At 42.4% G+C, this 15,882-nt stretch overlaps 1 protein-coding gene across 5 annotated transcripts in view; it reads right to left on the reverse strand.

Moving 5' to 3' along the window:
* Window positions 1–15,882, reverse strand: part of tbc1d1 (TBC1 (tre-2/USP6, BUB2, cdc16) domain family, member 1) — a 230,805-nt gene that overhangs the window by 163,957 nt on the left and 50,966 nt on the right. The gene's annotated exons all lie outside the window — the stretch shown is intronic.

A 15,882-nucleotide genomic window follows, 5' to 3' on the forward strand; every position in this document is an offset into this window, starting at 1 on the left:
GATAAATACTGCTGCACTTTCAAACAGTACTTCCTGCGTGTCCTGAGTCATCAACCTGGAAAATACTTCGAATGAAAAGGAAATTAAATTTTTGGTCTTACTATGGAACACATTATAAAAGGGAGAAACTGTCGGCTTTAATTGTCTAGGGCAACAGAATTTAAATAAACAATATGCCTCAACTTGTACATCTTATCAAATTGAGGGAACTTTGCCTCTGTTTATTAGATCTCTCCCTCTAAACAATTTTTATGATTTAAATTGCCAGATGAATTGTACAATTCCTCTGGCCTGGATTTATCACTCCAGGCGTAAGCCCTATGGCAGGGACAGGATGTGGAAATGCTGGCACTGGACTGGGGTAAACACAGTAAGAAGTCTGACAACACCAGGTTAAAGTCCAGTCAGTTTATTTGATAGTAAACTCACAAGCTTTCGGAAACACTGTTCCTTCATAAGGAACCTTCCACACACCTGACAAAGGAACAGCATTTCTGAAAGCTTGTGGGTTTGCTATCAAATAAACTGGCTGGACTTTTTAAACTGTGCAGGGACAGGAGGACAGACGGCTTTTTTTTAAATTCATTGGATGTGGGTGTCGCTGCCTGGGCCAGCATTTATTGCCCATCCCTGAGGGCATTTAAGAGTCAACCACACTGCTGTGATTCTGAAGACACATGTAAGCTAGGCCAGGTAAGGGCAACAGATTTCCTTCCCTAAATTTGATTTGATTTATTATTGTCGCATGTATTGGCATGCAGTGAAAAGTATTGTTTCTTGTACACTATACAGACAAAGCATACCGTTCATATGGAAGGAGAGAGTGCAGAATGCAGTGTTACAGTCATAGCTAGGGTGTAGAGAAAGAGCAACTTAATGCAAGGTAAGTCCAGTCAAAAGTCTGACAGCAGCAGGGAAGAAACTGTTCTCGAGTCGGTTGGTACACATCCTCAGACTTTTGTGTCTTTTTCCCGGTGGAAGAGAGAATGTCTGTGGTGCATGGGGTCCTTAATTATGCTGGCTGCTTTGCCAAGACAGTGGGAAGTGTAGACAGAGTCAATGGATGGGAGGCTGGTTTGTGTGATGGATTGGGCTACATTCACAACCTTTAGTCCCTAAAGAATCCCAAAAGGACATTAGTGAACTGGATTGGTTTTTAATGACAATGGTCATTGTTAAACTTTGAATTCCAGATTTTTACTGAATTCAAATTTCACCATCTACTGTGTTGGGATTCAAACCTGGATCCCCAGAGCATTACCCTGGGTCTCTGGATTACTCGTCCATTGATAATACCACTACACCACCACCTCCTTCCCTCAGGGAGGTCAGAGGGACTCCCACCACAACAGCATAATGGATACACTTGTTGAATCGCTCAGTATCAAGCTCATTAATGATGAAACTAGCAGTTTGACACCAATTGAATGGTGTGTGGGCAGGAAGCCATGTGCGTTGTTATCATATCAAGAAACAATCCAAAGTGTGCAGTAAAGGAGTCAGCCCATGCACTCATTTATTTTCTTCTCTTCCCATTAAAGGTGACAGGAGGAAGTGAGAGACGCCAAACCCGTTGCCTGAAAATTAGCCCTAGACCCAACTGACCTTGGGAAAGGATAGGGACAATGAATTCTTACCTGTAAAGCCATTCACTGCAAACTCCACCAACCCGGAGACACACAGCTCAGATCTAGTTTAGGCTGGGCCTCACACTATGGTGGTCACCTCGTGAATATGTGTCCACAGCAAGAAGCAGCAAAAGGTCTCTTAAAAAAAAGGGATGCTGGAGAAGAGGCCTCTGCTACGTCCAATTCTGTTAATAAGCCCTGGGAGCAGTAAGGGATAAGATGCTGAAGACAAAGTGAGAGGCAGGGAAACATCAGGCAGAGGTGTCAAAGGTCCTCAACAGAGTGGTCTGCAAGGTGGAGGAGTTGTCCACCTGCTCTCTGATGCAGTGGAATCAATACATGAGCGCACAGAGGTCTCCACGGCAAAGATGGCAGATTCCATAGAGATCCTAGTCCAGCAGAATGTCCAGTTTCTGCCAGGGATGTGCTCAGATCTATAGTCCATTGCTGTAGCCATGGAAGAAATCTCACAATGGCTATATGAGCAGGGCACAGGGCACCTCAACCTCCCTCCACATGCCCTTCCTCATCGAGTCAGGGAGGGGATTCCAGGTGGTAGTGTTCCCACGTGTCTGCTGCCCTTGTCCTTCTAGTAGTGGTCATGGGGTTTGGAAAGTGCTCTCTTAGGAGCCCTTGTGAGTTCCTGCAGTGCACCTTGGAGATGGTACACACTGATGCTACTGTGCATCAGTGGTGGAGGGAGTGGATGCTTGTGGATGAGGTGCCAGTCAAGCGGGCTGCTTCATCCTGGATGGTGCTGAACTTCGAGTGTTGTTAGAGCTGCAGTTACCCAGGCAAGTGGAGAGTATTACATCACACTCCTGACTTGTGCCTTGTAGATGGTGGACAGGCTTTGGGGAGCCAGGAGGTGAGTTACTTGCTGCAGGATTCTTAGCCTCTGACCTGTACCGTATTTATGTGACTAGTCCAGTATAGTTTCTGGTCAAGGGTAACTTCCAGGACATTGTTAGTGGAGGATCAGTGATGGTAATGCCATTGAGTGTCATGGAGCAATGGTTAGTATCAATCTTCGAATAGGACTGGTCTCAATTATGAATACACTTGCTCCATAAGCCCACATCCAAATCCATCTTATTCCAATAATCTAAGGTTCTCATCATTCTGAATCACATTGTTACAGTTAAGCTGTCATTATAGTTGGTACTGTTCAGTCCCAATGCTGACAGCAACAACACCCAAAATAAACGTGTCGATCTGCACAAGGGCAGCAGGAAGATTTGGTTTAAACAAACATTGCCATCCTAACCTATGGGCATAATAAATTCAGCAAAAGGACTGGTACCAAGAACCACACATTTGGGCTTTAGGCTCCCAGTGTCCAACATGCAGGGAAGGCAAATGAAGAGAGATTTCATTTAAACAACTTTCACTTCATTTTCAGTATTTCTCAGGTACAGACTGTAGATTCCTGAATACTGGGCTGGTTTCTGAGGGGGTTTAACTGCACTGCTTCCAATGACATGACTGAATCAGACCAGGTAGCCCAAGTAAATATAACTCCAACAACTTTACTCTTTATTCTGCATGTGAGTCAAATACATCAACAAAATACAACTGGAGGAGGTAGTAAAATTAAATCCCGAAAACTAGTATCAGCCTCACCCACCAGAATATAAAACTTTTAACCATTCGCTGACATATCTTCCAGCATCTCCCATTCAGAATTGGGACTAAAAGCTTATTAATTGGGTCCTAGGGCACAAGTCCATTGTAAAATAGCTGGGGACATTTCAGGGTGGAGAAGAGGAGGGTGTTAGGAAATCAGAAAGTGTTCAAGACCAGTGAGCTTCTGTCCCAAGTGATGCAGGGACGAATCTTTGATCACTGTTGAGGAAGGTGTTAGAAAGAGGTTGCTCCTGCCCCATAGGCACTCTGACACAAGGGAAAAGGCAGGGTACATACTGCACCCCACTCCCTCCAATCTCACTCCCAGAGTTTCTGCAGTCTCTCCCTTCCAAGCAGCCAGCGACTTGGCCTCTGGAAGGTCTCAGTAAACGCAGATGTAGATATCAGGACAACAGTACTGTCCAAACCCAGAATTCCCCTTCTGCTGTCGGGCCGAAACTGATCCTCTTCCGAAAGGGGCTGATGACCACCATTCTTTTGGAACAGGAAAAAAAAATCTGTCGATCGTAATAACCTGTCCGAGCGCCAATGAAGCAGAAATACTGCACCCCTTTCCCCAGCACTCGGGTTATTAAAAAAAACAGATTGTCCAGCTGTGGATCAGAGTGTGATGGAATGGTAAATTGGATACAGTTGCACAGCATAATTGCAGATGATTATTGGGCCCTTACTCCACAATGTACGAAAGCACAGAACCACAAAATGGAACTTAGTTCATCATATCACATCTTCCATAAGCTACGTAGAACTGAATCAATCGTGTACCACTCCTGTACATCTGGTAATAGGCACACTTCAGTTGCAAGCTATAAAATAACTAACTTCAGAAAGTATATCAAAACAACAGGTTTTAATAAAGAAACTTCATTACTCCACCACTTGCGGCCTTACCCTGGGCCATACCAGCTCCCACAATTCCCACCTGCTTTCTATCTATACTGGGTCAGCTGACTACCACATCATTTTGCCATTAGTTACATTATAACAATTCCTCCAGATATTAGAGGGAGGGTTAAAGTCCTGTATAAATATTCCCTGACCAGCAAAATTCTCAGGAATTGTCTCCAAGGTGTCCTCACCCGCATACCATCCAACTATGACTATGAACTCCTCACCTCTTTACGAAATACATTGGATCTATCTCAAAGTAACCAGACGAGCTATCATCAGTATGTTATAACGTGTTTCTCTTTTTAAACCTTTTCCTGATCGCTCACTAGCTAACTGCATTATCTGCTGTGCTACCGAACCAGTCCAAGGTTGCCTCAAGTCAAGATATTAGCTCATCTCAGCCAAAGTCACATTGGGACCCTGATAATCCACATGAACATTACTGGTTTGGAAGTGGTTGGGTAAATGGTGGCATAAACCTAGCATACAGCCAGGGTTTTGTTATTCTACTTGTCAACCAATAATTCCTGATGGAACAGGCAGATGTTGGTTAGGCTCAGCAGGCTATCTGAACACTTGGATAGTCCACAGTACCCAACTCAGCTGGCACTTGAAGAACGTGCACTAATTTTTAAATCAATGAAAGTATGGACATAGAATAACACTTGCATGTCCCTTGGGCAAGGTGCCATAGACCTATGTTTGCTCCACAACTGCTAGGGTACCGCTTTCTAAATGGGCAAGGACATGGGGAAAAATCTGACATTTTATATAAATATCAACAGATTTGTATAATATTGCTTTAAATGGCTCAGAAGATACATTGCTTTAGATGAAACAATGTACAATATAGTATGATTATTAGGACAATGGATCTCCAGCAATGTAGTCAAAGTACAATTTATTACACAGTATTCTGAGAACTCCAGCAATATGTTCAGCTTGAATTGTATCCATACTTCTATAGATACTGCAATGCTGTGACCTTGATTACTTGTGTCGCTATGAATTCTATTCCCATTCGCAGAATGCCAAGATAATCAAGGTTGCAGGTAGGTAGGAGAGAGATGGAGCTGTTTGAAGCAAGAGAGGATCAGGGATTTGGAGGTTGAGGGTGAATTCTACCTGGTTTGATAGTCCTGAGGTCCAGAGCATGGTGGGTAATGAATGGGGGGCTTTTCATAAAGTACTATCTTGGGAATCTGGAAATGGTGGGAAGGGAGGTTTATAGTCTCTCTTGGGATAGAGAACAAATGAAGGGGGAAAGTAAAACAGTGAGGCTGGCATGCACAAGATGACCAGGAAAGTCTCTTGTTTGGGCAGGAGACCTAATCTTCAGAGTACTCAAGAGGGGGTGGGTTTGAAAACAGTGTCATCTATGAGCTGGAAGGATCAGAATTGGAGTTGGTTACACTGGAAGAATGGTCCAGAAACAAAGAGGGTTAAAAATAAGAAGTTTTAGTTCGATAGACAAAAAAATAAGTTAAGGATGTTCTACATTTACAAGTAACATGCACTGGATAAAGGGGCTTTTAAAGCATTCTGAGCAGGTTGTCTTTGATGCTACACATGATGAGTTGGATGATGTGCTGTTTCATGAAAGATAAACATAACTGTGCTTTTAAGCAAAACATTTTTAAAATGTATCACACAAGCAAAACGTTGGGCGGATTTGAATGGAATCTGTAGCAGTAATGCAGGCATTGCAGTACTGTTAGTGATGGGTTGTGGTGGTGATAAAAAGATGTGCTTCTGTGTTTGAACAGTGCAGAGCTATCCCAGCTCGGGAGCAGAAGAAAGGATATGGAAAAAGGGTCTTGGTGGTGCAAGTGTACATAAGCACCTGGGGTTGTATAAAGAGGAGAAAAGCAGATAGTATTGCGCGGGAGTAGCCTTCCTCCCTTTCCTCTTCCCAATGGGCAGAGTGGTGATACAGTGGTTAGTACTGCTGCCTCACAGTGCCAGGGACTCGGGTTTGATTCCAGCCTTGGGTTACTGTGTGTGGAGTGTGCACATTTTCCCGTGTTTGTGTGGGTTTACTCCAGGTGCTCCATTTTCCTCCCACAGTCCAAAGATGTGCAGATTGGATGGATTGGCCATGCTGGATTCATAGAATCATACAATCCCTAGAGCAGAAGGCGGCCATTTGGCCCATCAAGCCTGTATTGACAACAATCCCACCCAGACCCTATTTCCATAACCCCACATATTTATGTGTCAATCTCCCTGACACTAAGGAGCTATTGAGCATGTCCAAATAACCTAACCTGCACATCTTTGGACTGCCCCTTGGTGTGTCTGGGGATGTGTGGATTGGGTGAATTGGCCATGATGGATGCACAGGCTGTGGAGATGGGGTGGAGGAGCGGGCCTTAGATGGAGGGCTCTTTCAGAGGGTCACCGCGGTCTCGATGGGCTGGGCTGTAGGGATACTATGAAACACGGTTGTTTCAGTTCAACTCTTAAATTTTGTTTCAATTCTTTATTCCCCCCTCTTATGTTCTACGTTTGTCTCCTAGATCATTGTTGCTGTGTCACTCTGGCATGAGCTTTGATCTCGCAGTTTCTGCTGTCAATGAAGCAATACTTTTTCCACAATATTTCGTGCTGATTCATTTCGCTGGGCAGTTTCCTGCCTCTTTGAGGTTTCCCATGTAGTGTACTTTCTCTCAATAACATCACAGAAATTAAATATCGAAAAATGTTGCCCTAAATGGCAGATTAAAGGCTAAAATGTGAATAGTATATGAGATGAAAAGCCTCACTGAAGCAAGTGGCACCACAGAAATTGGAATCTGAGAATTTCATTTTCAAAACACTTGCTCTAAAATACACTAAAAATGTCATTCTCTCTGACAAACCAGCAGCCAAACCCTTAACCTCAATCATCTCGAAGGACAAAGGCGGCAGATGCATGGGAATATCATTACCTCCAAGTCACTCCGCCACCCTGACTTAGAAATATATCACCGTCCTTTCATTCCCAAGGGATCAAAATTCTGGAACGTCTCATCTCATAGCACTGTGAGTGCACTTGCGCTACACAAACTAAAACTGTTCCAGCCAGTGGCTCACCATAACCTTCTCAAGGGTTGCAGTATAAATCCTGTCCCTGCCAGGAACACCCACATATGAAAAATGAATAAAACAAAAGATTCTGCATCATTAAATATCTAAATTAAAAGGCTTTTGGAATTATAGCAGGTCAGTTTCAAATTCGGAAAATGCCAGAGTTGCTTAGAGCTGCAAGAAGACAAGACAAACCACAAGGCTTCAAAATAAAAACCAGTCAGAGGTACGAAAGACAGAACAGCTTATAAATACCAAGTTTAAATGTGATGGAAAAGTACAACATACAGGCACAATGAAAATAACATGGCAGGAAGTGTGTGCTCCACTCAAGGCTTCTAATATATTATTTAAACCATAGAATCCCTACAGCGTAGAAAGAGGTGATGCAGTCCATCAAGTCTACACAACTCTCCAAAAGAGCATCCCACCGAGGCCCTCCTCTCTTATCCTATCCCCATAACCCTGCACATTTACCATGACCAATCCACCTACCTACACATCTTTGAACACTAAGGAGCAATTTAGCACAGCCAATCCATCAAATGTGCACATCTTTGGAGTGAGGGAGGAAACTAAAGCACCCAGAGGAAACCCATGTGGACATGAGGAGAATGTGCAAACTCCATAAAGTCACCCAAGGCTGGATTCAAACCTTCGTCACTGATGCTGTGCCAACCACTGTGCCACCCATTTAATTTGTTAGTGATGTCAATTTGCTGAAAACCTAAGCAAAAATAAATTACAAGATTTGGGAAATAACATTTATTGAGGCCAGAAAGAAGAACAAGTGTTTACTGCAAACACATTTCTAATTTGCATGATTGAGGTTACTTTAACATAAGCGGATACTCAACAGCGACTTCTGGTTCCATTTACAATATGTCAACAGCAAGTTCTCCTATCAACAGAAAAAATTGAGTCACTTTTTGTCACTGCAAAAGCTATTACAAAAAATTACCAACTTCAAAGCAAACAAGCAGCTCACTGCAAATCTGTACCATATTGACTTATGTACGTATGGCCATGCAGCTTCTTATCCCTCACGATAAGTTATTTCTTTGTTGGCCACTGAATGAGCGATCACTTGGCATCATGAAAATAGGAGTTGAATTGCCAAAGCAGAACATTTTCATACCAATTGGGCGGCATGGTAGCACAGTGGTTAGCACTGCTACCTCACAGCTCCAGGGACCTGGGTTCGATTCCCGACTTGGGTCACTGTCTGTGTGGAGTTTGCACATTCTCCTCATGTCTGTGTGGGTTTCCTCCGGGTGCTCCAGTTACCTCCCACAGTCCTAAGATGTGCAGGTTAAGTTGACTGACCATACTAAAATAAAATTGCCCCTTAGTCCTGAGATGCGTAGGTTAGTGGGATTAGCAGGTAAATATGTAGGGATATGGAGCTAGGGCCTGGGTGGGATTGTAATCAGTGCAGACTTGATGGGCCAAATGGCCTCTTTCTGCACTGTAGGGTTTCTATGATTTTCCATGATTCTAACTTCAACGTCAAGCTCAGCTGGCTAGATGGCTATGGGTTTTTTTTTTTAAGTATTTATTCATGGGAATGGGTGCCGCTGGCTGGTCAGCATTCAGTGCCCATCTCTAGCTACCCAAAGGCAGCTGAGTCAACCACATTGCGGTGGCCCTGAAGTCACATGTAGGCCAGCCCAGGTAAGGATGGCAGATTTCCTTCCCTGAAGGACATTAGTGTGGTTCAGGATAACACAGAGCTCGATTCCCATTGCACGTGAGGTGGACTTGGGTCTGGTGTTCTTGCCCTTCCTGCGAGTGGAAGACAGTGGCACCAAGATCATTCAGGATGAAGCCTCAGCAGACAACATGCCAAGGAGCTGCCTGCGGGCAGAGTACTACGATGTTAAAATATACACAATCAATCTAAAATTTGTCTCTTCATATTATAGTTCTTTTCATCGAAACTGAGAACACAAAAAGGAGAGTAAAAGTGGAGGTTAAAATTTGCAATTTACTTTTAGTGCAGGTGACTTGCCAAGAACGCAGAGCTGATTTTTTGCAATGGTCTGAATCTGCTTTAAAATTATTCCAAAAAGGTTTCCTGATAAGAATCTTAGTACAGTTATTCACCAGAGATATTTTGGGAAACAGTTGCTTTGGAATAGGGTGGGAAAAAGCAAGAATTCCCACTGAGAATGTTTACTTTAATGCTTGGGAGACTTCTACCACAGCTAGAGCTGTAGCAAGATGAAAAATAATGTCCTACGCTATTGTATTTCTACAATAGATTTGTTAAACTTTCTTTTCCACTCAGAGGCTAATTTTAAATCTGGCATCATGTTGTTACCAATCTTAATTCAATCAGGATCACGATTTAGTGTGAGCGGGCTGCTAAATTTGGCTATGAGTACTTTCTATTTTTAACCTAGCCATAAATATGAGCATCCCCAACTTTAGACTGGAATAGGGGTTTCTGAAATTATAGATACAGGTCAAGGGAGGAAGAGTTCATGAGCAGAAGGTTACATCTAACAGGGGTTTTTTCGGATTCTCTTTTAAATATTCAAGAGTAACGTGCACATTTATTCAGCTTTCACAGAAAAGTCATGGAGTTTGCAGATTAGTATAAAAATGTAAAATCTGCTAGATTTTTTAGGGAAGCGCTCCTGACTGTCCTTCTGTATGATTGGAACATACTCCGAGTTCTCACAGTGCAAATTATTCTTGACACACTCCGAGGTGGTCTCTTGACTTTACAAACAATTATTACAAGTGGTGATCCATTGGGAATGAATATTAATTGTGGCCATACCAGCATCGCTTACCTTCTAAGAACCAATTAATTTCTGTCGATGGCTTGTGAGAAGAGCCTGAGTAGATTGGGGCTATACTCATTTTTATTCTTCTGAATTCCAAGGAGATTTTAAAGAAACGTAAGATTATGAAGAGAATATATAAGATAGAAGCAGGGAGGTTGTTTCCACTAGCAGATGAAACTAGAAATAGGGGACATAGCCTCAAAATAAGGGGGAGCAGATTTAGGACTGAGTTGAGGAGAAACTGCTTCACTCAAAAGGGTGGTGAATCTGTGGAATTCCCTGCCCAATGACACAGTTGAAGTTATCTCATTGAATGTTTTTAAGGTAAAGATCAATAAATGTTTGATCAATAAAGGAATTAAGGGTTAGGTGAGCGGAGCTGAGCCCATGAAAAGATCAGCCATGATCTTATTGAATGGCAGAGGAGGCTCGAGGGGCCAGATGGCCTACACTCCTACTCCTAGTTCTTATGTTCTTACACTTAGTGGGCCAATAACCATGTCTGTAGGTGTGTGAGGAGGGTTTGAGACAAGGAGTGAGAGGTCCAGAAATGGCATGATGCAGGGAAGATGCTAAGAGTGGAGCAATGGGAGTGAGTACGAAGTGGTGGATTAAGCTAGAAAGCAAGTTTCACCTAACTAACTAGGTAGTTCAAGTGTATCAAGAACACAACACTTCCCTTGTTGAAAAGCTTTTAATTTGCAAAATACACAATTAGATTTTTAGAAAGTGAGAATTGTTTGCATGTAATCCTAAAAAAAAAACCCAAGGCAGAGAATAATTTCCTATAACCTATTTACTTCGCCAGCAACAGGATCTTTGAAGTCATCTATGAAGCAACTCTGTGGAATGAGTTGCAGTGCATGTTTACCAGATGAAATCTTCTTAAATAGATCCATCTACTCTTCCATCTCCCAATGGTGGGAATTAAAACCAGCCATCAATAGGCATACAATTTGCAATTAAGTCACACAAGTTAACTTGAATTGTGCTGACACCACTGGAACTATCTGCATTGTACAGAGTCGGGTTTCTAGTGGAGATAGCGATTTATGTACCCCACCACCTGACTTTCTTTATAATCTTAGAACAGCATTTTCACCTCCCACAGACCAGCAAACTTAGACAAATACATTGAAGGTTTTACTAAAATGGAAATATAAAGCAGCCATTGGGCACTTTCCCTTCTTCAGAGAAGAGAAATACCTTCACCTCATATAGCGCAGAATCTCGTCCACCACAAGATCACTGTTCGGTGTTCCAAAGCAGATAACAACATTGTTCAGGATAGACAAGCATTTCTCAAGCGCTGAATGTTTTCCGATAGATTCCAGGTGACATGCATAAATAAGATTCATTCAGATGTAATTGTTAATTTTTGAAAACAAATAAAGTTGCCTGAAGAGGACATACACAAACCCCTGGTTTTGGATCCTATTGTTGCATGCAGTGACTCACGGGAAATAACAAAGTGATGGTTTGACCAAAGGTCCTATGACTGATGGTATTAAAATGTCATAAATATAGATATAATATTAACATTCTTACCAGCACAGTTCGATGCTCACTCACTTCCCCAATATTATTTCACTACAGCATAATGGAAATTCTCAAAGATATGCCATTATTTATTAATTCAAAGAGTATCCCTTTGCAAAAAGCCTTTCATCACCATTTCTTTAGATCCAATGGTCAGAAGGTTTTGTTTTAAAAAATGCTGTTTGTTTCCTGTAGAGGAAGTATGTTGCTTTCCCCTGCTCTTCAGGATAAGTTCAATTTATACAAAATGTCCTGAGGGAATTCTTGTTTAAAATATTTCAAGACCCATTATCTATATAATTCATCCAATTCAGCTCAATGCTCAATGCTATAGCACACATCCAACAACTCGCATCTCGACAGCGCTTGCCCTCAAATACATAGCACAAGAGAATACTTTACAATAGAGGGGAAAGGGAAGAAAAGAAACATGGAGAGCTACAAAAAGGTAAACATGATGGTCTGGGTTCAGGAGAAAAGTTTTGAAAACAGGGAGAGAAATTGCAAGGACATGAAACACAGGAAGAGAACCCTGGAGAATAGCTAAACAAGTGCCCATCAATTGAGCGGCATGATGACACAGTGGTTAGCACTGTTGCCTCACAGTGCCAGAGACCAGGTTCAATTCCCAGCTTGAGTGACTGTTTGTGTGAAGTTTGCATGTTCTCCCTGTGTCTGTGTGGGTTTCCTCCAGGTGGTCTGGTTTCTTCCCACAGTCCAAAAATGTGCGGGTTAGGTTGATTGGCCATGCTAAATTGTCCTTAGTGTTAGGGTCAATATGTGGGGTTATGGGGGATATGTCCTGGGTGGGATTGTTGTCAGTGCAGGCTCGATGGGCCAAATGGCCTCCTTCTGCACAGTAGGGATTCTAACGTGACAGCAGAGGAAACATGGGGAAAAGAGATGCCCGCAGTATTAGAATAGAAGGTAAGTATATTCAGTTGGAGCAATATCCCAAATCTCAACAACAAACCATTCTAAAGAGAATTAAGAGCATCTGGGGCAATGGACTGTCATGAACCAAAGCATGCTCCAGCTGCATCTTGGAAAGTGGAAAAATGTGTTGGACACGAGTCCTTTGTTTTTAAGAGCACCAAGGGGTAGCATGAAGAAGACGTGGAGTACCAGAGTAGACTCCAGGGACACAAAACAGATGTCCATGTCATTGTTGGATAACACAGAATTTAAATTGGATTTCTTGAGAAAGGAAGTGATAATGTAATTTCGAAAGAACAGAGACATTATTCCAAGAGACAATTGATAATTACCAATAAGCAGTCACTCCAAATTATGATGCAATAATCAAGGAGAAATTAAGAACAGTATGCAATACTCTACAAAAGATGTGGTCATTTGTTGTAATCTTTTAAAAATGATAGATTTGCCACCTAACTTTCCAAGCTGCACTAAGTATAAAGAAGGAATTCTCCATAACCACAATCTGCAGATTCTTCAGGCTTAATTTTGATCGATCCACAATTGACAGCCTTGCCTTCAGCTGCCAGAGTCCTTGTCTCTGGTGCTTTCCCTTAGCCTCCGTGTCGCTTTCTCCTCCAAAACACTTTTTAAAATCAACCCCTTTCATCAAGCCTTTGGTCAACTGTCCTAGTAATCTCAGTATCAGATAACACATCCGTAAACAGCCTAGGGATGTTTTACGACAGTGCTAAATAAATATTGTTGTTGATTTTATACTTGCCCCTCCCACCATCACCACCAATCCCTTTGCCTTCCCTCACCCTGAAATGGAAAAAAGGTGGTAGAGTGATTATTGCTTGTTCTCAGCTGTTCACACCAATATCAATTTTAACTGTTGGGGTATCGGCAACCTTGATGCTTCCCATCATTAATACTTAAATGTTGAGGTCCAATTGTGTGATTCAGAGTCAGTATAATTATAATGGCCAAGGCATAGGTTCCTGATGAAAATTGGTGACAAGACAGAGCTAGACCATAAAATGAAGCATTGTTTTTAGGTTTCCTTGTGGGTCCGGCAGACACAAGGAAACCTTGGGCATCATTTGTTCCTGAACTACTAAAACGTCTGCAGCTAAAACATCTCTGCTCACTCCATTCAAGACTGAAAATGTCAAGATTATCAAATTCTTCTTCTAGCTCAGAGACATGACTCTAGGGAGAGGCTTTTCTCTGCGGTGACTTCACTATCTTCTGTTTCTTGACAACCAGAAATGGATGCAGCAACCTTCAAGATGTAATCTTATCAGAGCACTCATACACACGTCAAAGTTTCCTCTGACTTGTTCTCTACTATTTTGGTTATGCAGCTGAACATCTTATAAACTTTACTGTAGTTGAACATGTTTTGTGTTGAGCTTTCTAAGACTTCAAGGTGTCTTTTAACTTTGTTTCTGTTCATGGCTTTACAAGCATCATCTATTTTTCATTCCTACATATAGGACTTTAAATCTGTATGCGGTGAATGTCACGTGTCATTATTCTACCTAATGACACATTTTGCATTCTGTAATTTTTGAACTGTCTCATTCTATTCACCATCCCCCCCCCACCACACCTCCCAACTCGATGCCATCTGCAAATTTGGCCATGTTCACTGAATTTCTGAATCCAGGTCACTTGAACAATTGTGATGTGAACTATATGATAACAGTGTGAGCCTTAGCTCAGTGGCAGCACACTCACAACTGAGTAAGAGCAGCAGACGTTTGAGCCTTACTTCAAAGACACGAGCACAGTTTCTAGGCTGAGGGCTGCACTGTCGGAGGTGCTGTCTTTCAGATGAAACGTTAAACTGAGGCCCGTCTCCCTTTCAGGCAAAAATAAAAGATCCTACGCCACTGCTCAAAAGAAAAAGCAGGAGCTTTCCTGACCAATGTTGATCCCTCAATCAGCAGGATCAAAACAGATTGGCTAGTCATTAATTTCATTGTTGTTTGTGGGATCTTGCTGTGCACAAGTTGGCTCCCACACTTTCCGACATTACTTTAGTGACGACTCTTGAAAAGTGCTTCTTGAGCTGTGAAACACGTTGGAACATCCTGCCAACATCAATGGTACCATTAAAGCACACATCCCTTCTCAACAGGTTTGGATTAAAAGTGTTGGTATTAATCGGTAGTGTATTGAATATTCTCACACACTGCCGATAAAGTGTGTGCGTTTGGAGGGTGAGCCTAGTCAGGCTATTTAACCCTGGAAAGATGTCAGAGTCAAACCTAAATCTATTTTCAGCCAACGTCCACAGAGAGATGGCAGAATTCTCCCAAAACATTTCTGAGTGTCATAATGGTGAGAATAACGGAATGATCGGTGAGTCCGGCTTCAGAGTGCTCAGGCACAGTGTCACAGTGCATTGAGAGACCGCTCCCTCACCCCAATCAGCAGTATGTTCCCCCACCCCCTTGCCAGCACAGATAACGGGCTTTGGGGCACTCCCAGTGGGTCTCTTTGCCCGACTCTGACATTCATTCCCCCCCGCCTTCCCCCCACCAAAATCAGGACCGCCAACACGATCCACCCCTGCATGACCTGCCAGGTCGAGCCCCTACCCCGCGCTGCTCTCCCTAGCATGGCCCCCATCTGGTACCGCTGGGCTGTCTGGAGGCCACTTCCAGACACTGCTGGTGTGTCGGGGATTGATTGTAGTATCTAATGGTTTTCAGGAATTAGTATGAAATAAAAGATTTGCACAATCATCTACAAATAATTATCTGGAACTTGAAAATTGTGGGGCTATTTCTAGAACTTTGATTTCCAAAATCAGTTACAATTTAATTGGCTTGCTCAAATGAAAATGTCCCTTTTGCCTCAAATTCAAAGAGCAGTTTATCACTTTTGGATCATTCTCAAGCCTCCTTCCTTTACGGATGAATTAGACATTCAATGGAGCCCACAGACCACATATAAATGTTAAATCAACTGTCCCTGTTAATATACTCGCCTCAGACAACTTATAGATTCCAAAAGACCTGTGTTCTGAATTAGGAATAATTGATCAGTGAAGTAACAATGCTGAGAACAGCCCTTCAAAACCAACAGGTTCACCCATTCAAACCGATGAGTAAGGAGTCACAAGGTGATTGTAAGAACACACAGACTCAAGTTTGAAGATGCTAGAGGAATGCCATTCCTCATTTTAGCAGCATCACTCAATGTTCTGATTCCTTGACACATGATTACCATTGCTTGTATTTATCTAGCCCCATTAAAAGGAGGAAAACAGCTGGTTCACTTCACAGGAGAGTTCATAAACAAAATTTAACACCAGACCACATAAGGAAATATTAAGGCTGATGGCTAAAGGTTTGGTCAGAGGTAGATTTTAATGGATGTTC

The sequence above is a fragment of the Carcharhinus amblyrhynchos genome, chromosome 1 (genome assembly GCF_965287045.1).
Source record: "Carcharhinus amblyrhynchos chromosome 1, sCarAmb.v2.hapA, whole genome shotgun sequence".
In the NCBI taxonomy this organism is placed as follows: domain Eukaryota; kingdom Metazoa; phylum Chordata; class Chondrichthyes; order Carcharhiniformes; family Carcharhinidae; genus Carcharhinus; species Carcharhinus amblyrhynchos.